Raw genomic sequence first — 27,758 nt, forward strand, 5'->3', positions numbered from 1 at the left:
CACCCCCACCTGGGCTAACAGGAAGCTCACTGGAGTTGTGTTGTTTTTGTGAGGATTTGCGGTCATCCGTGCTCATTCTCCCTAATGGGGAGTTGAATACCTACACACTTATGTTATCCAACTGTACAAGCAATTTGCATCCCGTGCATGTCATTTTTCAGTTCATTCTCTAATCTTTGGGAACCATGTAGGATAAGGCATTACACTCTCTTTCTCTCTACTCTTCAAAGATGGCCTTTAAACCAAGCCATTTCCCTAAACCCCTTCAGCTAGATGGAGAAACAGATGACCATCAGAATCCAGACCTAGAAAACTCTACCTGGGTCAACACCCAGCATGGGCACCATCCGCTTGCTCACTCCTGGGAGCGTGGGGGTAAACAGAGAAGATCCAGACTCACCCTGAGGATGGTGTCCGTCATGGAGGAGACAGTTGTTCTTAACTAAGGCAATTTCCAGTCCAGACCAGCAGATGGATCTCAATCACATTTAAGAAAAAAAATTAAAAGCAATTTTAAAAAGTATGAATAAGAGCTATTGTAAACGGCTCAAACTCTGTACATAAGCAATGAAGTAAGATGAACTGACTGGTACTGAGTTGGAAAAGCTATACAGAGGCAGGGAGTGTGGAACATAATTTAATAAAAAGAAACTTTTTTTTCACACACCCACTCCCAAAGGAGAAATGGAAAAGTTGTCAGGGTGTGGACCAGGGCTTCTAATTAGCTGTTCTGTTCTTCCTGATTTATCCCCTTTCTTGCCCTAGCACCTTCCTGGCACTTAGTGTCCCATGAAGGGACTTGGTCGAAGGAGAAGTCTCCCCACCTACCCCCAGCACCTGACTTCCCAGCCGGCTCAGACCAGGGGAGGAGGGAGGAGAAACCCACCCACCCCCTAGGTCACCACTTCTGCCTCCTTGACCCTTACATGTTTGCAAAACAGAGGGAGCCCTGAGGAGGCTCCTCGCCAGCGTTAGAAACAGCTACCCTCATTGTCTGCCTCGCCCTGCCGGCTGCGCTCTCCCTTCCTCCCTCCCCTGCTTTCTGTCTGAAAGTGTGAAAATTACAAATCCCAAGGAACTGCAATCAGAACTCTACCTAGGGAGAATTCAGAGTATCCTTGCCATAAATATCCCGCTCCAAGACGCCTGACGTCAGAGCGGGGCGGGGGGGCGCGAGGCCGGCCCAGGGGGAGCGGCGAGGTTTCGGTCGGAAGACGGCGAACTCAGTTCAGCGCGGAGCCGGCGCGGCGGGCGGCGGGCGCGCAGCCGGGCGCGGGGCTGCGGGAGCGGCGGACGCGCCATGGGCGCCCCGGGGTAAGTGGCGGCCATCCGGCTCTCCTCCCTGCTTCGCGTCGGGGGCGGGGAGACCGCGGGAGACTTTCCGGGGCACTTCCCCACTTCTCTCGCCCTCTACTTTCTTTCCTACGCTGAAAGGGGATTGGAAAGGCAGCGGCTCTGCGGGCTGCCTGTTTTGTTTCTCCAAAGTGCTTGCAGGAGCCGCCGAGGATACTTGAGTGGGGCTCCCCGGGCCTGCGTGCGCGTCTGCGCCGATGGGTGTGATTTGCGTGTCTATCTGAATGGGCACATCTGGACACAGGAAATGTCTTTGGAAAACTTTAAAAAACAATGTTTGTGGCTTTGAAATCTGATTCCTTGTTGTCACAAGTGGACAGACATAGCCGGTGGCCCCCAAACTGACAACTTTTTGGTGGTGGCTTTTCCCGGTTCCTTCGGGTGATTTAACTCTTTACAAGCCCCCCGGCTCCCACTTGCAAGCCTGGCTCCTGGCCAGCAGGCTGGGCAGAGGGAGCGGGGAGGTTCTTGCTCTCAGAAGCAGTGGGACTCGGGAGAGGGAAGAAGCATCCCAGGAAAGGGGTCCTGAGTGGGGAATCCCAGCACCTGCGACTGCTGCCCATCCGTCCGCCTGCTGTGGCCCTGACAGCGCCAGGCAGTGCGGCTTTGACTTAACCGGGAAGGATCTGGTCTGGAGGCAGGTAATTGCAAAGAGGTCGGGGGAGGAGGAGGAGGAGGTGGTGGCCAGGACTGAGGCTCTGTGTCCAGCCCTGCCGGAGAGTGGAAGGGACGTGTCTGCCACATGTGCCCACGGTGGGGGCCATTGAGGGTTTTCTGGGAGCGCCCTGGTGCCCCAAACAAGATGCAAGCTCGTAACATAAAGAAACATGTCTGAGCTGTGGGGTGGAGGAAGGGGAGTGGTGGGGGAGAGGGAGAGAGATTTTTATCAAAATTGAACACAGATTGTTGAGGTCTGGGCTTGATTTAACTCTTCTCTCTCTGCCTTGGCCACTTTTCCACAGTCCTGTGGTGGATTTGCAAAGTTCCTGGGAAGGTGGGAAGGAAAAAAAAAAAAAAATCACACCTCTCCAGGAAAGAGTCCCTGGAGATTTTCCTTAAAGCCTACAAGGGAAAGAGAGCAACTTCTCATCTTTAAATAGTTTCAAGTTTTGTGTTGCTCCCGGCCCTTCCGAGTTTGGTGTCAATTTCTTGGATTTCTCTGAAAAGTTGGCAGAAGGAGGGAATGGATTTCCCCTAGGTCGTAGAGCGGGAATTGTGCCCTACTGAGTGTAGGCGGACGCGGGGCTGTATGGATCCACCAGCCCTGGGTTGCCCAGTGCACGCACTGGATGTCAGTAGTTGTTCCACAAAGAGAGCCCTTTCAGCTTCATCCCACCCGCGTCTCTGGTTTTGTATTTTGCAACAGAACCAACCTACAATGTTTGGGTGGGGGGAAGATTACTGGACTCTCCGTGTGTCCTAGAAAAAAGGAGAGAATAACAATAGAGGGACAGGGAGGAAATCTGGATACAGAAACGGACCCACAGGAAGTCGAAGATTTGGGAAGGATTTTAGAAATTATACAAATTGACCCCTAGGGAAGAGCTATGAAAGACGGAGCAGACAGCAATGTCAGCTATAGACTCCTTTAACTTCAGGAGTATGTCTTCAACTTGAGTGCAGAGAAGAAGGAAATCGCGCTGAGGGCCGTGTAAACAAAAGTGCGTGTGCATGGGTAGTGGGGTACCCGCGAGATGCACGTGTAGGCGCTTGTTTCTGTATCGGTGACTGCGTGGGGTGGTCGTGGCCTCAGGCCTGGAAGCGTAAACGGGCCATTTCTCAGTTGCTCTGGGAGCTGCATTGAGCCCCATCTCTCCCTTTTTAAAAACAAAAAACAACAACTGTGCTATGACTGTCTTGTTCCCTGGTAGTTGCACGCTGCGGCTCCTAACTCGTAGCTGAGTTTACAGAGCTTTTCGTCCAGACCCTCAGATGCGGAGGGAATACTCGTGCCCCCATCAGGACAAAAAGAGGAGAGAAACTTCTCCTGGGCCTTAGAACTGAGAAGAGAGTCAGGAGTTCAGGAACGGGGAGGGTGTGAGGGGGGTGACCAGTAGAAAGGCCGGTGGAGGTGGAGGTTTTTAGTTTTGGTGAGTGTAGGGGAGGTTGAAAGACTACTGCTTTCTGTGGGAAAATGTCCCCTCCCCAGTCTTCTTTCCCAACCCCCTGTCCCCAAAGTTTTTTGACACAAAACAGGTTAAACTTTTGCCATTACTGAAAAGCCTTGGATCCAGAGGTAAAGAAGAGGGCGGGGCGAAGTGTAGGCGGTCAGGAGGGTGCAAAGATCATCAGTAGGCCCAGGCTGGCGTCTTTCTTACAGTGCAGCCGATGGAAGTAATGATTTAAATATTCCCACTCATCCCCACCATTTACACATAGAAGGCTGAGTACCCAGGGGTGGAAGGGACCCACCTGGGAATCTAGGGTGGTCTCTTGTCCCAGCACAGGATGCCTCAGGGACAGCTGAGGGTGAGAACTGGGCTCTCACCTCTTTCATCACCCTCTCCGGAGGGTCAGTGGAATCCTAACCCTTTTCAGTTTGCTCCGGGGAACATTTCACCAACTTCAGACCCGGGACGGATTCTCAGGCCACTGACTCTTGGGCCGATATGGAAGCCTGCTCATTGGCTCTTCTATCAGCTCAAGCTTCTGGCCCACTCTTTGGTCATCTCTCTGAGATCAGAATGCTTAGGGTGCATTCTCAGGCTCTCCAGAAGGTCCAAGGGGCAAGGGGCAAAGGCACCTGACAGAAAGAACCGCTTGGAGGATGTCCTTGGCTTTGACAGCAGATGACCCTCTAAATTTCCACAGCCAGAGTCTCTGTGTTCAGGGACCCTGTGTCCTTTGGCTCTGGACTTCAAATGCAGCCTGGCACAACAGGAAGAGTACAGACATCAGAGCAGTCTGCCCTGGGAGAGAACTAGTAACCTGGGATACGTTACTTATTCCATCTGAGCTTAAGCCTCAGATGATATTTACCTCACAAGGTTGTCACAAACATGCTATTTATGCAAAGGGACTAAAACAGAGCTAGGAACGTTGTAGACCCTTCATAAAGGGAATCCCATAATTTTATTTTCCAGTTTTTTAGCCATCAGGAGCCCGTGTGGTTTGGAAAGGACCTCTCCCCAAATCTGGCTACGTATTTTCCATTATTGAAGGCCGCTGGGTGAAGTTTCTAGGGCTCGGGTCACCCTTACTTTCTCCCACTAGAAACATCGGCTAGTGGGGATTATCCGGGAGCGTGGCCGGTTCGTTAACCTGAGGGGCGGGAGAGGGCACCAGGCATCCTGGATATCTGGTCTGGAAACCACTCCTGTGTTTGAGCTCTTGGGAGGGAGGAGGGCAGCAGAGCCAGTTGTGTGTGTGTGGCGCGGGGCAGCGGGTGGGAAGGTGGGAGGGAGACGGGAAGATCAAGGACCAATGGAGTCTTGAAGGACAGGCCCGAGGTCAGAGGCAGTCACTGCTCCTCAAGCGTGCTCGGGTCAGAGTGAGAGGGGAGAATCTGATGGGTTGTAAAAATGGAAGCTTCAGCCATCTGTAAACATCTTGGTGGGCATGGGCTGGGGAGGCTGCCCCCTCCCAGACTGACACACTGTCTGCTGGTGTGGCGTGGCTGGTCCAAAGGACGGAAGGAGCATCTGATGTGGAGAAAGCAGCTGCAGGTTCTCTTGGCCCATCTCAGAGCTTCTAAGTTATCCTTCAAGTTGACATTTAAGACTTTGAAGATCGCATTTGTTTCTGCTTTGTACAAACTCGCTCTTTAACCATGGCCTGGGATGACTTTTCAGCTTTTAAGAGGCTCAGCCAGTGGCCAGCTTCTCTTGAGATGGCCCAGATTGGGGGTCAGTGAATTCCTCACTCCTGGCACTATCTATTTCTCCAAACTCTCTCCTCACATTTTTCTGGTTTGTTTGTTTTCTTGTTTCATTATGAGGTTTTAAAACTGCACCGTCCAAATGCTGTGCAGTGAGGAAATGCCTTCTCTTTCGACCCGTGGATTATCCTGCGAGTGCTGGGTGAGACTTGTCAGACTATGGGCATTAGCAGGTGTTGTGGAGTTCTTTCTGGGTCTCCCCCTCGAAAAAAGGAAAAGAAAAGAAAGAAACCTGGGAAAGAGAAACTCGAGGGAGTTTGGTAGCTCTTTGAATCCTGGCTGAAGAGGAGCTAAATTCTTTGTAGGATGCCCCACGGGTCTGTGCAAAGAGCTTCAAAATCAACAAGACCCAGGTTTGAGTTCCGGAACCGTCGGGTCACAAGCTGTTCAGCCTCTGAGTCTTCTTCATCTGTCAAATGAGAACAAGAGGTGTTCTCACATCCCAGGGTTGTTCTGAAGATGAAATGGAATAATATATGGGAAGAACCTAGCACAGTGACCAGTGCTCAGCAAAATGGTAATGTCCTTCCCTTTTTAGTTCTAAGCTCATGAAAGTACATGGGTTTGGACTTTTGTCCATGAGTCAAAGTAAATAAGCCACTTATTCAAGGCTTCACAACAGTGCTTAAAGGTCAGCTATCCCTGCCTGGAGATGGAGACCTTCACTATAAAAGTGGGGCACAGATCTGCGCTCCCCATGCCAGACAAGTGGCAGTCCCATGCGATGCTCTACTAGAACAGAGGAAAGACCACCAGCTCACTTACCCATAAACCTGGGCCATTAGTGAGCTGCGCATAGAGCTTGCTTTAGAAATCCCAAACACTGTCTTGGGTCCAAAGAACCGAGGTCAAAACAGGGGAGGGAAACCACTGAGGTAGGACCTAGCATTAAAACTGAAAAATAATGGCACGATGACAATAATACCTGACATTTGTATAGCAGCCTACAGGTTGAAAAGCATGTGGCCTCATTTCATCCTCATAACAATCCTATGAGATGCGTGTTATCCACATTTTACAGCTCAAACTGGGGGCTTAAAAGACTTCCCCTCACAGGGAGATAAGCTCAGTGCTTTGTGACCACCTAGAGGGGTGGGATAGGGAGGGTGGGAGGGAGACGCAAGAGGGAGGGGATATGGGGATATATATATAGGTATAGCTGATTCACTTTGCTATACAGCAGAAACTAACACCACATTGTAAAGCAATTATACTCCAATAAAGATGTTAAAAAAAAATCATCTTTACCTTTCAAAAAAAAAAAAAAAAGGCTTCCTCTATTTCACACAGTAAGTGGAAGAAACAGGAGGTAAGCAGCTACCCAAGCAGTATGTCTCAACCCATCACCTGGGAAGCTTGTAAAATTATCAGTGCCCGGACCCCCCCCACCCCAGGCCAATTAAATTAGAATCTCTGGGGTGGGGGGCCCAGGCACTGATTGTTCTACAAGCGCCCCAGGTGATGTGAAGTGTAAGTTGAGAGCCACGGGTCTAAGGGAATCGTGAAGAGGACCAAGGTGAGGAATCAGGGTATCAAGCACAGGTGAAACAAACAACCAAATCATTGCTAGGATTTAAGCTCCATGAGGGTGGAGACTTGCGTGGTTCTCTCTCTACCCAGAACCTAGAATGTGCTGGGCATAAGGTAGACACTCAGTGAACACTGGCTGAATGAATGAACTACTATAGATGAGGAGCTGACAATTTCAGCAGCCAAGTCCAGCCTGTCGCCTTGTCATGTAAGTAAACAAGCCTTGTATGTTATTGGCATATAGCCATGGCGTTTCTTTATGTGTTGTCTGTGGCTGCTTTCATGTGAAAAGGGTGGAGTTGAGTGTTGTAACAGAGGCTGTGTAGTTCGCAGAGCTGAAAATATTTACTGTCTGGCCCCTTAACAGAAAAATTTTGATGGCTCCTGCCCTGGTTCTCAGAGTGACCAGAGCAAGGGTAGCGTAGGGAGGGTTGTTACAGCCTGGTGGTCAAGAATACGGATTCTAGAATCAGACAGACGTGTGTTGGAACCCTGTCTCCGCCACTTACCTGTTGTAAGACCTTGCATATTATTTCACCTCTCTGAGCCTCAGTTTTCTTATCTGAAAAATGGGGAGGTTAATAAGTAATACCGCCCTCACAGGTTGGTTGCGAAGATTGCCAGCCCCTGGCCTAGAGTAAGCACTCAGCAGACGTTAGCTATCCCACCTGTGATGGCCGTGGTTGTAGTTCCTGGCAACTCCCCAGTATGAAGGAGAACTAAAGTCAGAATCTAAATCTAGTGTCACGAACAGAATAAGGGATGTGGTAGGAAAAATAATCAGTCGGTAAGTTGGTGGGAGGGAGAAGGACTGACGTGAGGCTTTCGAGGTAAAGGGGGTCTTTGTTTTTAAAAAAATGCATTTATTTATGTATGTATGTATGTATGTATGTATGTATCTATGTATGTATGGCTGTGTTGGGTCTTCATTTCTGTGCGAGGGCTTTCTCTAGTTGTGGCAAGCGGGGACCACTCTTCATCGCGGTGCGCGGGCCTCTCACTATCGCGGCCTCTCTTGTTGCGGAGCACAGGCTCCAGACGTGCAGGCTCAGTAATTGTGGCTCACAGGCCTAGTTGCTCCGCGGCATGTGGGATCTTCCCAGACCAGGGCTTGAACCCGTGTTCCCTGCATTGGCAGGCAGATTCTCAACCACTGCGCCACCAGGGAAGCCCAAGGGGGTCTTTTTAAGACAACACAGGTCAGGTCCCCCGACGTGTGAGTGAGGTGCTGCTTGGCTGACGGCTGTGTCAGCCAGTAATGCCCATCATCCCTCAAGGGTTAACTTAGGCTTTATTGCACTGAGTCTAGTCACAAGCATGTCCCACCTCTATGCCCTTGTTCGTAGTTTGTTCTACATGAAAGGCCCTCCCCCAGTCCTCATCTTCCTGGGCTACTTGGCCTGCCAGGCTTGCTCAGGGGGCCCCTTCACTCCCAAGCTCCCTTAGCAAGCCTCCCCGGCCCCCCCAGTCACCCCTCCCTCCTCCCTCCCACAAACTTAGCCTGCAGCTCTGACGTAACATCTAACATGCTGCGTCACAGTCAAGGCAGGAGTCTCTGTCTTGCCTTCTGCATGTTTGGAGTGCATTAAAGCCAAATTGCATTGTAGAAGCCACACCTGGTAGCCAAACAGAGTCAATTAAACCCTTGGTTCAACTCAGTGACAGCTGAGTTAGCTCTTGGGGAATCCGTATGGGACTTGCCCAGGAGCGAATCCCCATAGCCAACCAGATAGAGAAGAGCGGTCCAGTTTATAGACTCCGTGGACCCTTTGTGTCCTCATCCCTCTGCGCTGTGGTGGCTCCTGCCCTCTGGAACACCTCTCCTAAGGGGTAGCCAGGGACAGGGAAAGAGGGAAGAAACTTAAAACCAACTCTTTGACTTCTTGTCAGCAGATGTGGTGAGCAGTTGGGTTTTGGCTTCTCTGGGCTTTTCATGTCTATGTGCCAAAATAATTGCGAGTTGGCTTGGTGTGGTCAGCTTTCATTAGCACGGTAACAGAGAGAGGCATGGTCACAGATAATAGCAAACAGCAGATAATTCACAGCATTGCCATCCAAATACATAAGTTGGTGTTGTATAATTTTTATGGATTTTAGTGGCAGATTTATGTTGGTGGCAAATATATATTGTATATGGAATAATATTAAAATTGTTATTTTCTAATGATTAAGGAGAAGGCATAGAAAAATCTCAGCCTTAAATTAAATATTCCCTTTGAGCAACCCCAAATGGACAATTAGGAGCTGATTTCTAAAGGGGAGGGAAGAGAGGGACTGAAATAGTATTTTTATAGAGCTCCCCACTATGCACATGGCACTGTGTCGATAATTTTTTAAAATAATTTTTTAAAATGTATTCTTTATTTGATTTTTCAGAATTATGACAGTAATTCTCGCTTGCTTAAACACGTGAATCAATATCAAGCAGAGATACAAAAAGACAAGTGGAAAACGAATAGCATCTCCACACCCTGGGAATTAATGTTTAAAGTCTAGAGTTAATCATTCCCTATCTTTTCCTTTGTTCATACAAATACTACAGGTGTGTATACATGTATGGTGGGGTCTTGTTTGAGTGTTTTTCACCGAGATGGAATCTGCGTATATTACTCTGCAGTATACTTTTCTTCCCTTTGACCATTTATCAAGGTTGTCCCTACGATGGATGGAACTCTTTATTTTTTTTCTGATTTCTTTATGCCTAGACACACACAGCTTTATATATCAATATTTGAGATCATGCCATTCTTCTAGCGAGGTTCAATTTTTTTTTTATCGGTCAGTTGTTAAACGTGGTTTCATCCTGGATGATCACCAGTTTGGGTCCCTGAGTCTGACATACCAGGCATCCATCACCCAGGAGAGCTGAGTGATTGACGTACCTAGTCTGTGACCGTCCTGGGTATGGCTGCATGCTGTGTGTGACCCTTGTTTGTCCCCTAGGGAAGCTGTTGAGCATCAGGCCCTGTGGCTGCCCCCTCCTTCTCATCAGATTCAGTCTTCCCTCCTTGGGTCTCCTCAGTCACTGACTATGTAGGAAGAGCAGCAGGAAACACCAAAGACGGGTACGTTGGACTGGAGAACGGTGTTAATGGAGCAAGTCAGGCAATGCAGGGTAATGGTCAGGTGTGTGGACCCTGCGCTCAGATCAGCGCACTGCACCCCCCGACCCCGCAGGACCGACTCCCAGTGGCGGGCAGTGCTGGCCAGCCCTCTTTGGAATTGCCTTCGCTGAAGAGAATTGCCCCAGTGGCAGTCTCTCTACGGGGTCACCTGCATTCAGTGACCAGTGGGGCCCCTCTGCCCCAATGTGGGGAAATTCTAAAGGGCATCCCAGCTTCAGGGCTCCCCATGGGGCCGGCTGAGGCCTTCACTGAGGCTCCCTGGCAGCTGTACTTCTCCCTCTGCCCGGTGCCACCTCCTACCCGAACCTCCCACCCATGAGCGATTGATTCCAAGAACCCTTCCTACCTGCCCCAGAAGTTTTACTTATTTTACGTGAAATTGTTTTGGAAGAGTCCATTGTTTTCCAGATACTTGGTGGTGGCTATGTCAGAATATGAAAAAGTGCATTTTTTTTCTTGTGCTCTATTTTGTGTGTTTTCTAGGTGAGATCCAGCTGATTTCTCTACAGATAGAGTTGTTCATAACTGGGAAGGCTGAACAAATATTTTGATTTTATTGCCAAATTTGTATTTGCCCCTGCTCCCTCCCCCGAACCCCCAATGCTAGGCTGAGAGGTGTAGGCGTATCAGGCTGGAAGCGTGACCAGATGGCTTTGTTGGCATCCTGCCTGGAGACGGGCTGGACAAGTTGCCCTTTGGGAATTCCTCTCTATCTTACCAGTGCTTCTGCTATATAAAGGGGGTGGTCTCAGGGGGCTCTTCTGGCCCACTGGGAGCCACCTTCCTGCCTGTATAGGTATTCACATCATGCCTGCCTGGGTCTCTGCCAGATCTGATTCGTCCTTACAGGGGTGTTTGTTTCTTACTGCTTTGTCCCAAGCAAGGGAGGTCTTTGGTGCTGTGTATTGAACATTCCACCTTCCGGATTATGTACACTGATCGGCTGCCTGAGTGCCAAAGCAAAGCTTGCCTGCATGATGGATTCCTGATGGGCCAGACTTGGGGACCCCAACTCACAGCTGACGTCTGACCCCGTTCCTGGGGGTCAGTGTCAACACTCCCTCCCTCACTTCCCCTCAGACACCACTGCCCCCAGCCTCAAGTTCCCCTGATCAGGCAGCGAGGGAAGGGAGTGATTCCAGGTCAGTGGGAAGATCCCGCAGTATCTCCACAGTGCCAGAGGCAGCTTTGAAGTTCTTTTGAAGCAAATTCAGAGTTTCTGTGGACTTTGGTCAGTGGACTTTGGGCAGTAGAAAGGCCAAGCCATTTTAACTCTTCTTTTCTTTTTTTTTTTAATCTCCATCAATATATTTATCAGTCTGTTCCCGATCATGTGATATTGGGCTGACAGCTGCCCAGAGAGAGAGCTAGGAATTGCCTCTGCCTTTCTGAGACACTCAGTTGATAATTTACCATTACCACTGCCCTGAACAGAGGTGATGTTATTGATGTCTGTGGCTGCCTACATGGAAGCTGGGACTTACAGCTGATAAACAGACCAGACTTCTGAGTAGAAAGCTGTGGGTCAGAGCGTAGGCACTGGCTTCAGATTCTGGCTCCACTACATGTTAGCTGTGTGGCCTTGCGTGAGTTACTTCATGTCTCTGTGCCTTCATTTCCTTACCTGTAAAATGGCTTGTTATGAAGATAAAGTTAATGCATGATTTGGTAAAAAGAAAAAAATAGTACTTGAAACCATGGCTGTCGCATAGTAAGTGCTAGGAAGTGTTAGTGATGATGATGATGGAGATGATGATGGAGAACAGGGACCCAGCCTCATTAGCGCTATTGGCCCCGCATCCTGCACGATGCTCGGCACAGAGCTGGGGCCCGATGAGCACTTATCAAGTAAAATATGCCACTGCCTTTTGCTAAGTGTCTACTGCCTGCTTAGTCTGCTCAACTCTCTACCAAAAAATATGTTTTACATTTAGAATGTTTAGTTCATTTAAAATTTTTATTGAAGTTCGACATGATTCAGAAAAATACAGCTTATAAGTATATAGCTCAATGGGTTTTCACACCTGTGTAACCAGCATCCAGATCAAGAAACACAACATTCCAAAGCTCCCACCTCCCCCGTCCCCAGAAGTCCCTCGTGTCCCCTTCTGGTTACTCCCCTTCCATAATCCTAACTTCTAACAGCAAAGATTAATTTTGCCTGTTCTTGAACTTCAAGTAAATGGAATTGTACAGTGTGTACTCATTTATGTTCATCTACTTTTGCTCGGCATGATGTGTCGATGACTCCTTCTCATTGTTGTGTAGTATTCCATTATGGGACTATCCACACTTTATCCACTCTTCAGTTGGTGAGCATTTGGGTGGTTTCCAGGTTTGGGGCTGTTGTGAATAGGCCTTGCTGTGAACACTCGTGCACTTGTTCACGGGTAAAGGTAGGAATGCTTCTCTGTTGGTGTGTTCCTGGAAGTGGAACAGCTGGAACCTAGGGAATGCATATGTTCAACTTTAGGAGATATTGCCAAACAGCTTTATAGAGTGGTTGTACCATGTTTTCCACTTTCTGTAAAGACGAAGAAGGCGTTCTAACTTGGTAGTGTAGGGGCTTGAGGCCTGGTAGTATCCTGGGCTTCCTGAAATGTGCATATCCTCCGAGCTCTTGGTATCTGAGAGCTCACATGTTCTAGAAATCCTCGGGGCGGGGGTAGGCATGTCCTTTTTACCAGGCACTGTACTAGGTGTTTCACTTATACTCCTTCACCAAATCCTCGTAACCATTCCATGAGCTGAGATTTGGTGTTATTAATCCCTCTTACAGATGAGGAAACAGGCTCAGAGCAATTGAATGAGATACCTAAGATCCTACAGGAAGAAACTGTCAGAGCATGTAAAACAGGTGTGCCTGCATCTAAAGCCATTTTAGGATCTGATGGTGAATCATTTTGGCTTTGGTGCTGACACCGGAGAGAAACACAGACCCGCTAGAACCTGTGCCAGCTGTGGGTGGTGGCTTTGAGAAGACGTTCTGTGAGATGGAGCAGAAATAAGGCAACTCAATGACCTTGGGAGGTCAAATTGTTTTCCTGCCCAGGGACAGCTGGAGAAAGTCATAACTTTCCTGGAATGCAAGGGCGACCATGTAATTTGCTGTGTAAACCAGGACTCTTTCAAGAGCAAAAGGGCACTAACTGGATAGGATGCTGGGAAGCAGGCGTGAATTGGGACTGTCCCAGTTTTGCTCACTCCCCTGGAAGTCTGAGCCGGCATCCCTCTCCTGGTCAGTGGGCTGTACAGGTTCTTTTTAACTCTTTCAGAACACTGTCTCTCTGGACTCTGCCCTCATGTGATGTACTTCTAGTCTCCTCTGTTTATCTTAAAAATGAGTCTGGTTTTCTTCTTCCCCTCTACACAACATTCCCCGCTCAGATGGGGCTCTGACAAGGTGAGCTTCCTTTAACAGATCTTGTTACCATTGAGATGCATTTGCCAACAGACTAGAAGCTTCTAGAAGTCTAGGGCTGTGCCTTAGTCACTGTGGTATCTATGGCATTTAGCCGGGTGACAGACACAGAGTTAGCACTCCAGGAATATTTGACTGTGTATGACATTTATCCATGTGCTTGTTCATTCATTCATTCATAGTTCATAAAACCAGAGCTTAGTTTGGATTCTGTCCTCTTTTTTTGATCTGACGCCTATTCCACTGGTCCAGAAAGAAAAGTCAGTTGTGTGTGTGTGGTGGGGGGGGGGTGTGTGCATGCACACAAAGGACAAAGAATAAAAGGGATCAACTTAATGAGTAGCAAATGCATCATGGAATTTGGTGTCAGGATCTAGGTTTGAATTTCAGCCATCCACTAATGAGCTGCACTGGCTTAGATAAGCGATGTAGCAATTTAGCATTTCTGAGCCTCCGTTTCAGCCATGTGTGCAGTGGAAGCAACAGTAATGCCCGGGGTAGAGGAGTGAAGTAAATCTATGATGCAGGGCATATGGAACGTGCTCAGTACACTGTGAAGTGCTGTGTAATTCCTAGTTGTTAGTGGTTGTGGTGGTTCAACAGCTATTTGAGAAACACCAGTGGGAGGCGCTGTGTGCTGAGGCAGGTCCTGTGTAGTGAATCCCCCATGAGCAAAATCTACACCCCCTCCAGGGCCTCTGGTCTCTCAGTGAGGCATCAGCACGTACGTGGCAACCCCATGTGGCTGGGAGCTTTTATTAATAAACGAGGAAGGGATCAGCAAATTCTTCAAGGTCTTAGGGATTTGATGTGGGTGTCAAAGATAAGGATGCAAAGGATAATTAATTTCTCATTAAGCCCACAGCTGCATTTTCACCAGAGCAACAGCAAGAAGCATTTAAGGGCTTATGTGTGTCCTGCAGTATCTTTGGTATAGTGTGGTGGCTTCTTGTGCAGATTTCTGGGGTCAAACTGCTGGGATGCAAGTTCAGATTCCACCCTTTATTAGAATTGTAGTCTTGGGCAAGTATTTATCCTGTTCCCTGAGATTCAGTTTCCTCATCTGTAAAATGGTGATAATAATAGTACCTACCTCCAAATGAGGACAAAAGTTAAGACTTGTAAAGTACTTAGCGCAGTGCCTAGAGCACAAGTATGTACTCCATAAACCTATGTTGTTATTATTGTCCAAATAATTTGTTTTCCATTGGAATACAAGGTACTGTATGTGCTGATGCAATACATAGAAAAGGGAAGATTGTTTTGCGATGGGGGATGATGTCAGGGAAGGCTTCGTGGAAAAGAGGCACCACCAGGGTTGGCTTCTTTTACACCTGGAGCAAAAAGGCAAAAAGTTCATGTCCATGATTACTCTGTTCTTAAAGCTCAGAGAAGAAGATTTAGCGTGGAAGAAATTCCTTTCCTTAAGAGACATAAGTTGAATGCCTCCTGGAACTTTGCAGTTGAATACCATGTGTTCCCTGCCCTCATGCACTTCCAACCTGGTTCATCCATCCTTGTGCCAGGGACAGGGCATATTAAGATGAGTCCTCCAAAAGTACTAACGGTGTTGTCGAGGAAGGATCTGAAAGTGAAGAATACTATCCCATGTCATCAGTGCCGTGAGTGGGAGATGCTCAAAGTTGAGAAACTTAGATTCCATTTAAGAGTGTTTGGGAATGTGAAGAAGTTATGGAATCTCCTTCCCAGTTTCTGTTGTGATGATAGGATGGTAAATACATGGTGCTTCCTGCAGCAGGAGGATGGACAAATGGTTCCTGTGGTTCCTTCGGTGCGTCTGTGATGTCCACATAGTTGTGTGTCTTACAGGTAAAGGGCACAATGAACACACTCTGAACTTTTCCTAGACAGTGTTGACAAGGTCTACAGAAATGCATTTCCCACGTTGCCCAGGGATTGTTGGCATTTCTGTTTCATGGGCTTCATCTCTAATGTTATGACTCATTTAAAAAATCTCTATCTCAAAGCCAGTTTGCAAGAGGAAGTCTTCCCTCTGGCTCTGGCCACAGCTCCTCCTCCCTCTCCAAGTTAAGAAGTGATGAAATACTATCCAACTTGTTCAAACTTTTATAAATTAAAAGAAAAATTCTTTTGGTTTTTCAAAGCATGCAAATGCAATTCTAAGACTGCAGTGATGCTGTAGAATAGTAAACACGTGAACAAATGTTCAACCTGACTCGGAATCAGGGAATTAACCATAAACTGAAGTCTTAAGGAGACAGCCATTTCACACTCATCAGATTGCCCCCCCCCCCAAATTATACTCCTCCCATTGTATGTAGAGCCGAAGACAACTCCCATTCACCAATGGTAGGAATTAAATTGGTACGGACACTTTGGGGAGCTACTTGGCACTGTCCAGTAAAATTGAAGACATACTTACCCTACGACCCAGTGATTTCATTCCTATGTAAGTCTAGAGAAACTCTAATACTTGTGAAAAAAAAAGACATGTTCAGCAATATTCATGATGGCATGTTTTTTTTAAGAGCTAGAAAACTACCCAAATGTCTATCATCAACCAGAAGACTGATGACGTAATTTGATTTGTATGTACAATGGAATACTACAGACTACAGTGAAAAATGAATAGACTGTGCTATAGGGATATAACCCCAGAAACAATATGAAGTGGAAAAAGCAAGTTGCAGAAGAATGCCATTGCTATTAAATCATACAAAATAATATGCTTTTATTTACACATATTTACCTGTGTAATTAAAGTGTAAAAAACCCATTATTTTGGAATAACCACCAAATTCAGAGAAGTGGCTCCCTCTAGGGAAGGCAGGAAGGAAGACCAGGGAGGGGTACGCAGGGCTTCCATTTGTATCTGCGGTATTTTATTGCTTGTGATGGCTACACAGATGTTTATTATCTATATTTTGTAGAGAGGTAAAATATTTTCTAATTGAAAACAAGGTAATTTCTAAAAATGGGCACAAACTCCTGCTCCATCCCCTCTGCCTGTTGGCAGACACACTGTAGAGTGACTGTGAAACTGCTCTCCATTTGCTCCAGGTCCATATGGGACATTTTAGGTAGATGTGATCATCTTCAAATGGAACGTTCTCCAAACATCTATACTGGACCCTGTATGCACACGGTATTCACTGTTTTTTAAACTTAAAATCTTGACCTATTTTTTTCTGACTTGTTGGTTTGTGGGGATCATATTTTGATATGTTGGTAGAGATGCAGAACAGGGCCATAGTAATAGAAACCAAACAGCAGCTCTCTGGCTCATTCTCTAGCGAATTGCTGGAGCTTCCTCTCCTCCCATCTCTCCCTTGGGAGTTACTGGGATCCCTTGCTGGTGCTGGCAGGTGACCATGGCCACAGTCCTGACATCCCTTTGATAAGGACGTGGGACCAACATTCTCAAGTATTTCTGACTGCCTGGGTTGGGGAGGAGGAAGAATTGCCCTCTCTGCACCATAACTTCCTGGTTTCAATGAAGTTCTCCATCCCTTCTGAGTTCCATCAGTTCAGCCCTGGCTCTGTTACTCTTGCAAACATCCTCAAGTGGGAAAGCACCCACCACTGGCAATTGCTTCACTTTCTTTTACTTGACAATGAAGCCGTGCTGACTTCTTCCCTAGGTGCCTATTGAAATGCAGTCCATCCATCTCTTTTATGTGCCTTCCTCTTTTCTGCAGCCCCCTCTCCCTTGGAATCTGGTCCGAGCTCAATCCCAGTGACACATACTGTGTTGGCCTTGAGTGCCCTGTCCTGTGTTGTGCGGCCCCTGTCCTTGACCGAGCCCGTGAACCTCAATGCTCAGTGGTTCTGCACCAGTGAGCCCCCTTCTCTGGCTTGAGTGGTGCTTGCACTGGGGACTGAAGCTGGGGGTGGCTTTCCTCTCTGCCTTCGGCTTATTTATACATCATATAATTCACCTTCGTTAAATGGGAGAAAGTTGCACGAAGCTGGGACTTCGGGGAGCAAATCCTGGGTACGTGGTTGCTCTGAGAATGGACACTGTAGTCCATATCAGTCAGGCTCTGGGCAGGAAACAGTTGGCACTCCCAAAAGAGTTGAACTGATAAGAACGTAATGAGAGGGCTATTTGCAGAGAGATGAAGGGCTAAGGAGATGGTGAGGCACCCAGAGGCCAACAACAACAGGAAGCTGTTAATACTCCTACCCCTGAAGGGGTGAGGTGTCATCAGAGCCCTGTGCCAGCTGGAGCTGAGGAGGAAGGGCTGCTTGGCTGGAGCTGTGGCCCTAGAGGAACACAGCCCCTGCCAGAGCCATGGCTTAGCAGAGAGACAATAAGGGAATAACACCTGAGATCTCTCTCCTCCCACCCTCCAATCACCTGCTGTTGCTTCCAACTGGTCGAGTCCCACTGGGCAACAGAAGCCCAGGAAGCTGGGTGATGCATTCTGGAGAGGCCAACCTTCCCATTCCCCCCAGGGTGGGATCGTGGCAGAGAAGGGCAGGGAATGGAGGCAGAGGGGCAAGCAGAGAATAGGCAGCACCTTGTATATTTCTATGTATATTTCTATGCAGTCATCATGTAACTAGAAAGACCAGGTGTAATGAGAAGTCCCCTGTGATTCAACCTGTAATAGCATTTGGGCGGTTTGGGCTATGGTTTGGGGGACTGGTTGACCCCTGGCTTCGATGGGTAAGCAAGGAAGGAGGTCTGGGAGGGAAAGGAACTGAGATTCGTGGTTATGGGTCATTCACTTTGTTCCGTGCTTTGAAAAGGAAGATGATTTGAATGAGACTCAGGGATTGGCTATTTATCATGCTCCAGGTAGTTATCATACCTTAAAATGATTGAGCTTGGTGGTCTCAGGTGGCAGGTTGTGGTCTTGAGACCTGTTCCGAGCCCAACCCAAGTGACACACACCACGTTGGTCTTGAGTGCCCTGATGGATACGCATGTGAGGCTGAGGACGCCCTTAGCTGGAGCTAATCTTCCCGGAGTTTTCCTCCTGGCTCCACTTGCATCCACATCACTCATTACCCTCGCCCTGAGGCTCACCTGAACACATCTCACCTGTGAAGGCTGTGATAAATGTCAGAGGCAGCCTTGATCGAATGACCCTAATTGTGGAGACATGGTCTCTAAACACTGTGGCAAGGTACAGAGAAAGGAGAAAATAACATATCTGAACTCATAGGGGTACAGGGCCTGCCCTGGAGAATTCCCAATCCAGCATGTACATGCCAAAGATAAGGGGCACCTGCAAAGCAACATATCAAGAGAAAGTTCACAATATACAAACAAAATGTGTACTTGGTAAAGAAGAGTAGGAGAATAGAGCCATTGAAGTTGGTGGGCTTTGGTAGCAGAGAGAGTAATAGCCCTCTGACCTTGGCTAAACATTTGACATCTCTCAGTAGGCCTCAGTTTCCTCATCTGTAAAATGGGCAAACTAAAGTTTTATTTCTCATTAGACAGCTGCAGGGGTTACGTGGGAACATGATGTGAAGCACAGGGCCTAGCACACAGTAAAGGTTGGCTATTATCAACATCATTATTATTCCTGAAGGTGAATGCCAGTTACCACTTGGAAAGAGGAGTGAGGACTCCAAGATTCCAGAAGACTTGGCATCCCCTTGTGTCTTTTAATTGACCTAGTTCATTGCCCTATTCCAGCGAACTTCACAGGCCTCAGTTCTTTGACTCCCATTCATGTCCCGTCAAGGGTGACATGGGTGCTTGTGGACCTGTCCATCGGCTTGGTCCCCTCTAGGTGGGGAGTCGTGAAATGTTCAGGAGGAAAAGCATGAAGGGTCATCTTGTCTCGCATTTCCCAAACCGCATTTGATAAACCACTGGGTTCCCACAGTGGCCCTGGGAAGAAAGTTCTGTGGTTAAAGAAGTTGAAGCAGCCCTTCCATCTTTGCTCTTCTTTCTCTCACGGAGCTACAATGCTCAGAGAAGCACTGCAGTCAAAAACTGGTTTCACAATGTTTAAATGAGTATTCTCTCAATTTATTTATCTAAAGAGGACTTTTTCCATGGGACACCCCACAGGACTAGTGTTTTCAGGCATATATCGGTTAGAATTTGTGTTCAGCTACATGGTACAGAAGCCCAACTACATGGTACAGAAGCTTAACTAGGGTTCTTTATTTTTCTCATTTTCAGGACAGCAGATGCAGTCCTGAGTTGGCAGAGTGCCACCACAGTGCCATGAGGAACCCAGGCTCCCTCTATCTCTCTACTTCAGCCTTCCTTAGAATGAGATTTTTGCCTTTGTGCTCACTGCCTCTTGGTTACAAGATGGCTGCATCACCACTAGCTTCACATCTGCATTCCAGGCAGGAAGAAAGAGAAGGACAAAACACAAAAAGTGCACGTCAGCTAATTGTTTCTCTTTAACAAGCTTTTCTGAAGTACTTTTAACAAGCTTTTTTTTTAACCTCTAGAAACTGGTTAAAACTGCTAAGGAGAGACTTCAAACTAAAAGGGAGTCTGGGGGGAAGCTAAAAGCTTTTTAAATGGGCATTTTGCTGCCTCAAACCAAAGCAGGGACCTCTTAGTATGGAAGAAGGAGAGAATTAATGTTAGGTGGGCAATTCGCATCATGTGCCACATACATTGATCAAACCTTTGCTTCTCTCTTCAGTGGGTCGAATCTAAAAGCATCCCATGCAAAAGAAATAAAAACAAAGGAAGCAAAGAAACCAACCAACCTTTGTAATCAATAGAAAACACACATTCTAAGCAACAAGGCACTTGGGCCCACAGACTCATTGGGAAGATGCTGTTGGTGCCCCGTGCAGCTCTTGGGGCTGCCGTGGGTGTTCCAGCTAATGGCTCACACCTGTGGGGACTGCCCTGGGGTTATTGAACTCCCTCACCCCGAGGTGCCTGGGAAGTACATCATGCTTACCCCACCCTCTCCTGCATCCTGTGGCCAGTGACTACCTAGGGAAAAGGTACAAAAGCGCCACTCCCTTGCCCCAAGCGGGGGCCGGGGGGCAAATGTGGCAGTGCCCTTCCTTCTCCAGAGCTCCCCACAGGATCAGGTTGAAGCTAGACGTCTCCTAAAACCACATTCTCGCCAGATCCTTCCCCTGCCCTCTCTTCTTTCCCTCATTCCCTTCCTGGTTTCTCCTGAGAGCACGGCCTCAGTACATGACATATATATGAATCTCTGTCTCAGGCTCTACTTCCAGGAAACTAGATCTAAGGTGTCCTGGGTCAAGCGGGGGGCAGGGGTGTGTGTGGTCTTCACCTCCTTCTAAGGGATTTGGTGTAAAACCCGTCCCCTCGGTCCTGTTTGTGGCCACTTTGACTTAGCCTGGGTGCCGTGGGGACAGCTCTTCATTTCACCTTGGTGATGGTTGTGGGGGGACATCATCTTTGCAAATCCCGTCAAATATGTTTGGGGAGAACTCAGTGCAGGACACTCAGCAAGCAGAGTCTAGCACTGTTATCTTCTCAAGGCAGATATTCTTAGAAACATTGATTTGCATTCTTAAGCCCACGAACTGTTTGAAAGGACTTGTCATGTGGGGTGTGTGTGTGTGTGTGTGTGTGTGCGCGCGTGTGCACGCGCGCGCGATTTTCCATCTTGTGGCAATGGCAGTGGGGTATTTATAGCTGGATCTACAAGGCCATTCTCACATGGCTAAAGAAAATGAAAACCTCATGTGGATTTTGTTTTGTTGCCCCCCCCCCGCCCCCCGCCTTTGCCATCGCAGACTCTCCAGTTCTTAAACCCTTGTTGTTGTAACTAGAGCCGCGTAGAGCATCGCTGCAATGGTGAGGTTATGTAAATTTACTATTTCAGGCAAAAGCGCCGGTTCTGCCCCAGTTAGGCCATAGGGCCTAAGAGGAGACTTTTGGGGCGAGCTTGCGGGTGACCCTAAGTGGCAGCCCCACCTGTCACCACTCTCTCTAGAAAGTCTCCCCGGATTAACTCTGTGGAATGTGGATTCCCCAGGTCACCCCATGATCCCTCTGCGCATATGAGCTCCTTGGAAAGACAACTATTTTCTTTCCCCCTTGTTTTTCAGTATTCTTAAGCCTTTCATGTCTGTGTTTTGCCTTCTCGGTTAGACAGAAAACACCCCGGGGGCCTGGTCTGTTTGCCCAGGTTAGTCGCGCTGTGTGGGGAGCTTGGGGTGGGCGTGGCAAATGCTCAGGCCCCTGCTTTCTCTAGATGGATGAAGAACTCCTGGGGTTCTCTGGGCAGCAAGGTCTGGGTGTTGACCTGATCTTTACAGAGAGGCCGGAGTGCTTCCTGACCATTTCAGCTGAGGAGGCCAAGGGACCCAGGACCCCTGTAGACTGTCTACCATTTCTTTCTGGTGACCTGGAACCCACACATTAGCACTTTGGATTAAAGCAGCTGGGGCTGCAGAGGGTCTGCGCTGTGGCCTGGGCAGGGGTGCACGGCCCTAACCTGCCAGAACATTCGAAGCACCCGAGGGGCGTACGATGGAGGGCGCTTAGTAAGCTTAGCTGCCGTGACCCCGGGAGCTGAGTCTTCTCACTGCCTGGCCATCCCCAGGGCTGTCAGGCCTCCTGCAGCTGGCCCACTGCACGGAGAGCTTTGTAAACTCCCACTCGTCAATCTCTCCATCAGTTGAAGGCCTATTGCGTGCCAAGCACTGGGCTGAGCACTTGCACACAACACACCTCATTCTCATAACAGACTGGCAAAGTGGGTGTTATCCCATTTTACAGAAGAGAAAACCGAGGTTCTAAGAGTTTAGGCACCTTGCTTGAAGCCACGTAGATAGGTAGGGGCACAGAGGGCCTGTCTCCAAGAATCATGCCCTCTGTACTGTACCCTTATACATCGTAACCATCTCCTTTCTCCATGAGCTGAATAACCAACTGTGACTTCCGCCGTCCTGTAACTCTGTAGCATCAACAAGCATTACTCTGTATCCCTGCCTCCCCACCCTGCCTTGGTAGGCTTCTAGTCGCAGAGTGGAAGGTGCCTTCTGATCTGGGGGTCAGTGGGGAGCTTCTGGAGAGCCTGTGCCTTGAACCCTCGGGTCCTGCACCTCCATCCTGCTGCCCTCCTCTCTGCCATGCACCCACCACACTCTCTTTTCCTGCGTCCCTCCTCTTTCCACTCCTGTGAGTTCTAGAGGGTTTCCAACCCTAGGGTAGAGCCAGCAATTCATTAGTCTTTGTCCTATTTCCAAGAATCCCAGATATACAAGAATTCCTCATTGAAAAGTCAAGCATTCTTGGGGAAAGTGTGTGTCACCGAGAGAGAGAGATTCCTCACATTGGGAAATGAGATCCCAGGCCAGTCCAGGAAAATAACTGTGGATTTCAGAGCCAGATGGAAGTGGATTGGCTCTCCCTGACACCCCATCCCCCGGCTACTCACCCCCTCACAAACCACATCTGGGGAATTTGCCTTCCCAGTTCATCTGAGGGCATTCACCGGATGACATTTTCCTCCGGATACAGAAGGGAGGAAGAGGCGGATTGGGGTGCGTGCGTGTGTGTGTGTGTGTGTGTGTGTGTGTGTGTGTGTGTACACATAGATCTCCTCACCTGCAGGTCTCTTTCTGTGCAGTTCCTCTTGGTGTGAGCCACTCACCTCATGCAGAACATTCTAGTGAGTTTTGGTTGGGGGGAGTGGATCCCAGGATACAGAATGGCAGACAGTGAGTTCAGCTGGTCATCTCCTTCTACTTGGGGGCAGCTCCGCCTACCAGAGTGTCTCAGGTCAATGCAAGGGAAGGTGCTCAAGGACACTGAGAAAGGAACCTCTCATGGCTACAAATTCACAGGCTAGAAATAGAGGACAAGAGGCAGTGTGTGAACAGAGGGCAGAGCAGGTGCAGAGTGGGATATAATCAAGAAAAGCTTTGGAAGGATATGAAGGTAAAGTACACACACACACACACACACACACACACACACACAACTTTCCCTCCTTGATTATAAAAGAAATACAGGTTTATTATAGAAAATACAGAAAATACATAGAAGCAGAAAGACAAAAATAAAATTAGCCTGTAAACCCATCACTGGAGGACTGAAAGGGGCTTGGGCCTTTCTGTGCCTCCACCCCTGCCCCCCAACTCCTGGCCACCAACACCCTTGGAGAACTTGCCCCCCTCCCCAGTCCAGTGAATATTTGGTCACTCGCATTCCGGTCTCTCTGCACATTTTTAAAGCAAGGTTGAGTACATACTGTTTGAGCAGATGTTAGACAGTTTTGTGAATTGATTTTGTCCCCTCCCCTTAGTGTCACCAACTTTGTAAATGAGAGAAATTTTAAGCTAGGTATGGAAAGAGGTCCTGAGGCATGGTTTGGCGGAGAGAAAGCTCAGAACTGGAGGAAGGGCGCTTCAACACTGGAAGGTACCCACTGGGATGAAAGAGCTTTTAAACGATGGAGGGAGACAAGGATCTCAAGCTCAACCTCCCAACTCCTGCATGGGCTGTGAGCACCCAAAGCCTTTGACCGAGGCTTGGGTTCCCTGGCCACACATTTAGCTCTGATGCCATTACTGAAGCTTATTCTAGGGTGGGCACTGTAATGAGCCCGTCACATACACTTCGTTTTTACAACTGAGTTTTAGGTGGTTAGTTGTTCCACTTCACAGGTATGGAAACTAAATCGTAGAATAGTGAAGAACCTTAGCAAGGACGGTTCCACAGCAGTAGAGCTGTGATTTGAATTTGTTTATCTTCTAACCACTGCCCTGAACAGCTTCCCATCCATGATAGAGGGTGTTTCCTGGTTAAACGTTTCTTGCTCAGACTTTCTGGATGGACTCACCAAAGAACAAGAGAACACCTTCCCAGTGGTTCCAGGGAGGGCAGGTAATCAGACTTATTGTGTTTTCCCTGGGGCGGGACTCGAAAGCCTCAGCCCTGCCATCCGGAGTGGGCATCAAATCAGTAATCCCAGTGTCGCCACTACTCACCACTAGGCTCTTCCTCCAGGAAGTCTTCCAGGTTGAAGTCCAATTGACACTCGTCCCTCCCTTCCTCCATTCTCTTTGTTAGTAGCCTTCTCCAGTTTCCAGCTACTCAGTAGTTGATCTTGTGGCCAGTTGTCACCTGAGCAGCCCTGTCTTTGAGATTCAGAATAAATTAGCTGGATCCAGCCCGCGCAAACACAGGAAGCCTGGCATCCCTCCAAAGGAGCAGTGGTTCTCAAAGAATGGTTCTGGACCAGCAGAATCAGTATCCCCTGGAACTTGTTAGAAATGCAAGTCCTTGGGCGCCCCCCACCCCCCGACCCGCTACAGCAAAAGCAGCAGGTGCAGCCTAACTGTTTGTGTTTTATCAAGCCCACCGGGTGATCCTGGTCACACCAAAGTCTGAGAACCACACTGGTCTAGAGATTCCCAAGTAAGAGTGATGGCTTCAATTTTTCCGGTCACCTCCGGCTCTGAGTTCCTATTTCCATCCAACTAGTTAAGGTTATTAATTATTGCTGGTCATGAGCAGGGTGACCATGAAGTTACGAACACGGGCTCTGGAACTAGACCACTTGGATTTGAATTCTCGCTTTACCTCCACTCACTGTTGTCCCTGAGTGGGTGGCTTAAATTCCCTCTGCTTCAGACCTCTTATCCCAAATAAGGTTAACCATGACATTCCCCACAGGGCAGCTGGGAACCTTTGGTGTGTTTGCATGTCAAGTACTTGAATAGTGCCTGGCACATAGTAGGCCTGCAATAAACGTTCACTATTATTACTGGTTTCATGCACATGGGCTCTCTTTTGCACTGTATTAACCCAGTTGTGAAATTTAGTCCTTATACCCTGATTTACAGAACACATACACATACCATTTATACAAGGGCTTTGTGAACATGGTAAACTTTAAGGAGGTTTGAGGAAACCAGTGGTGTTTACATTACAACAATGCAAACAATTGAAATTGAAGATTGGGCAACCTTGTTCTGAGAGGTTGATTGCTCGGCCGGAAGTCCTATGGTTTGCGCTTCTTGGTGCTCACCAGCAACTCAACCGACTCCCTGTTTATTGTGCTGAGTGGTTCAGCTACCTTTCCTCTCCAGCCCCACTCCTAAACTTTGCTCTTTGCCTCCCTTGGACAACTTCTAAATAATGGACCCTCTTATCTGATTCTTATGCTGGTTTCTGCCCCGTCAGGGAGGAGAGAGCAGCAGTGAAATGTATTTCCCTTCCCACGTGAGCTACACTGCCTCTCAGAGTGCTTTCGTGGCACGGTCAACTTTGGTTTATCTATATATGTATGTGAATATTGATATGGATCTGCTTATCTGTATCTTTTTTTTTTTTTTTTTTCCTGTTGGAGCATGTCGCTCCGTGAATGTTTTCCCTGCTGTTTGTTGTAAACCTTCACACCTGCACAACTAGGGATTTAGTCTCAACCAGGGTCTCTCAGTCTTGGTGCTAGCCTGGATAATCCTTTGCTGGGGAGAAGTGGTGCTGTTCTGGGCATTATAGGATGTTTAGCAGCATCCATGGTCTTTACCGGTTCGATGCCAGTAGCATTCCCTGGTCGTGACAACCAAAACTGTTCCCAGACATTGCTGGATGTCCTCAGAACTGCCCTAGCCCCCCAGTTGAGAATGACTGGTCTAAGCTAAGTTCTTCTGTAATAGCTTAAATCCATTACATCTTAATCTGTCCCAGAGTTTACCTCTGTAGTGTATTTATGGTTAGGGAACTGGATTTATCCATTGAGAAGAGGGATGCAGGGTCCCGGCAGCCTCTGGGTCACCAGTGATTCCTAAGGAGAATCATCAATGCTTTGTAACTGCATTTCCTTTAAGGCTCCACACTTAACCTACATGCATTTAAGCCAAGGACATCCTGCTCCCTTCCCAGTACCCCCTCTAATCTGCTTGACTCCCCCCACCGCCACAGCAGGGAACCTCACAAGAACTAGGAATGGCCTTTGGGTTTCGGCTTATAAATACTCACGGTCTCATTTTTCTTACTGAGAAAATTTTTTTTATCATGTTTGACATTCTTGTTGCCGTAGTGGAAACTTTTGTTCTTTGGAGAGTTTCCCATTCCAGGCCCAGGGTCAGATTCCTCAGCGGAACTCTGAACGTTTTCTAGGGAAGTTTCTTTCACCAGTGAGATTGTACCTTTGATACATTTACACGACTGAGGTTGGATTCCGCGTTAAGACGTCCCAGGATCCTAAGGTAGACAACGAGGGAAACTGGAGGAAGAGCTGTATATCTGGGACTCAGTGGGAGGCTGTGATTTAAATCCTCTTATGGTTCCGTTACTTTTTTGGTTTTTTTTTTCTCCTTACACTCTAGCATCTCAAATCTAAGACGAACAGACAGTGTTTCAGTCAGTGTAAGTTATATTATGCTGTGGTAACACATAGTCCCTAAAGTTCAGTGACTTAAAACAACAGAGGTTTCTTTATTACTCATGCTACCTGGTTTGTAGCAGGTCAACACAGGACCTGTACTCATTACAGTCACTCAGGAACCCAGGCTGGCAGAACAGGCACCTCCCTAAGTGTAGACGATTGCTGTGCCAGAGGGCTAAAGAGGGTCTGGTTCTGCCAATTAAATGCTCTAGACCACTAATGACACTTGTATTAGTCAGGGTTCTCCAGAGAGACAGAACCAATAGGATGTATATATCTCTATCCCTCCCTTCCTCCCTTCCTTTCTCCATCCCTCCCTATCTTTTATTTATTTTAAGGAATTGGCTCACTTGATTGTGGGAGCTGGCAATTCCAAAATCTGCAGGGCAGCCCTGCAAGCTGGAGACTCCTGGAAGAGTCGATGCTGCAGCTCAAATCCAAAGGCTGTCCAGAGGCAGAATTCCCTCTTCCTCGGGACGTCAGTCTTTTCTTTAAGGCCTTCACATGGTTAGATGAGGCCCACCCACATTCTGGAGGGTAATCTGCTTTACTCAAAGTCTACTGATTTAAATGTTTGTCTCATCGTAAAAAAAATATCTTCACGCCAACATCTAGTTTGACCAAATATCTGGGACAATGGCCTAACCAAGTTGACAGATGACATTAACCATCACAACACTCAGCTTCTACTCTCAGCTCGTGGGCCAGAATTAGTCACGTGGCCCCACTCAGACACAAGTGTCCAGGAAGTATGATCTGTTGTGTGCCTGGAGGGAGGAGTGGGGACCAGTGATATTTGACAGAGCGTCAGTAATGATCACAGCTGTGACTCCTGTTACCTGAGGATGAAAGGAAGCCTCAGTCTGTGTTGTCCCCATTCCGATGCGTTCTGCGAAGTCGATGTGGAAATGGTTTTATTTTTTATATTTTTTAATTTTATTGGAGTATAGTTGATTTACAGTGTTGTAGTAGTTTCAGGTGTACAGCAAAGTGATTCTGTTATACATACACATATATTCATTCTTTTTCAGATTCTTTTCCCATATAGGTTATCACAGAATGTTGAATAGAGTTCCCTGTGCTATATAGTAGGTCCTTGTTGGTAATCTGTTTTATATATAGTAGTGTGTGTATGTTAATCCCAAACTCCT

At 47.8% G+C, this 27,758-nt stretch overlaps 1 protein-coding gene across 2 annotated transcripts in view; it reads left to right on the forward strand.

Moving 5' to 3' along the window:
* Positions 1–1,233: 1,233 nt before the first annotated feature.
* DAAM2 (dishevelled associated activator of morphogenesis 2) overlaps positions 1,234–27,758 on the forward strand; it is a 112,460-nt gene continuing 85,935 nt past the window's right edge. The window contains exon 1 of one of the 2 annotated variants that reach the window (XM_068558108.1): positions 1,234–1,314. The gene's annotated coding sequence lies outside the window, so the exon portion shown is untranslated. Of the gene's footprint in view, positions 1,315–1,481; positions 1,995–27,758 lie in introns of those variants that run through there. The other variant, XM_068558109.1, reaches the window with a different exon arrangement.

This window comes from Eschrichtius robustus, chromosome 12 (assembly GCF_028021215.1).
Source record: "Eschrichtius robustus isolate mEscRob2 chromosome 12, mEscRob2.pri, whole genome shotgun sequence".
Lineage (NCBI taxonomy): Eukaryota > Metazoa > Chordata > Mammalia > Artiodactyla > Eschrichtiidae > Eschrichtius > Eschrichtius robustus.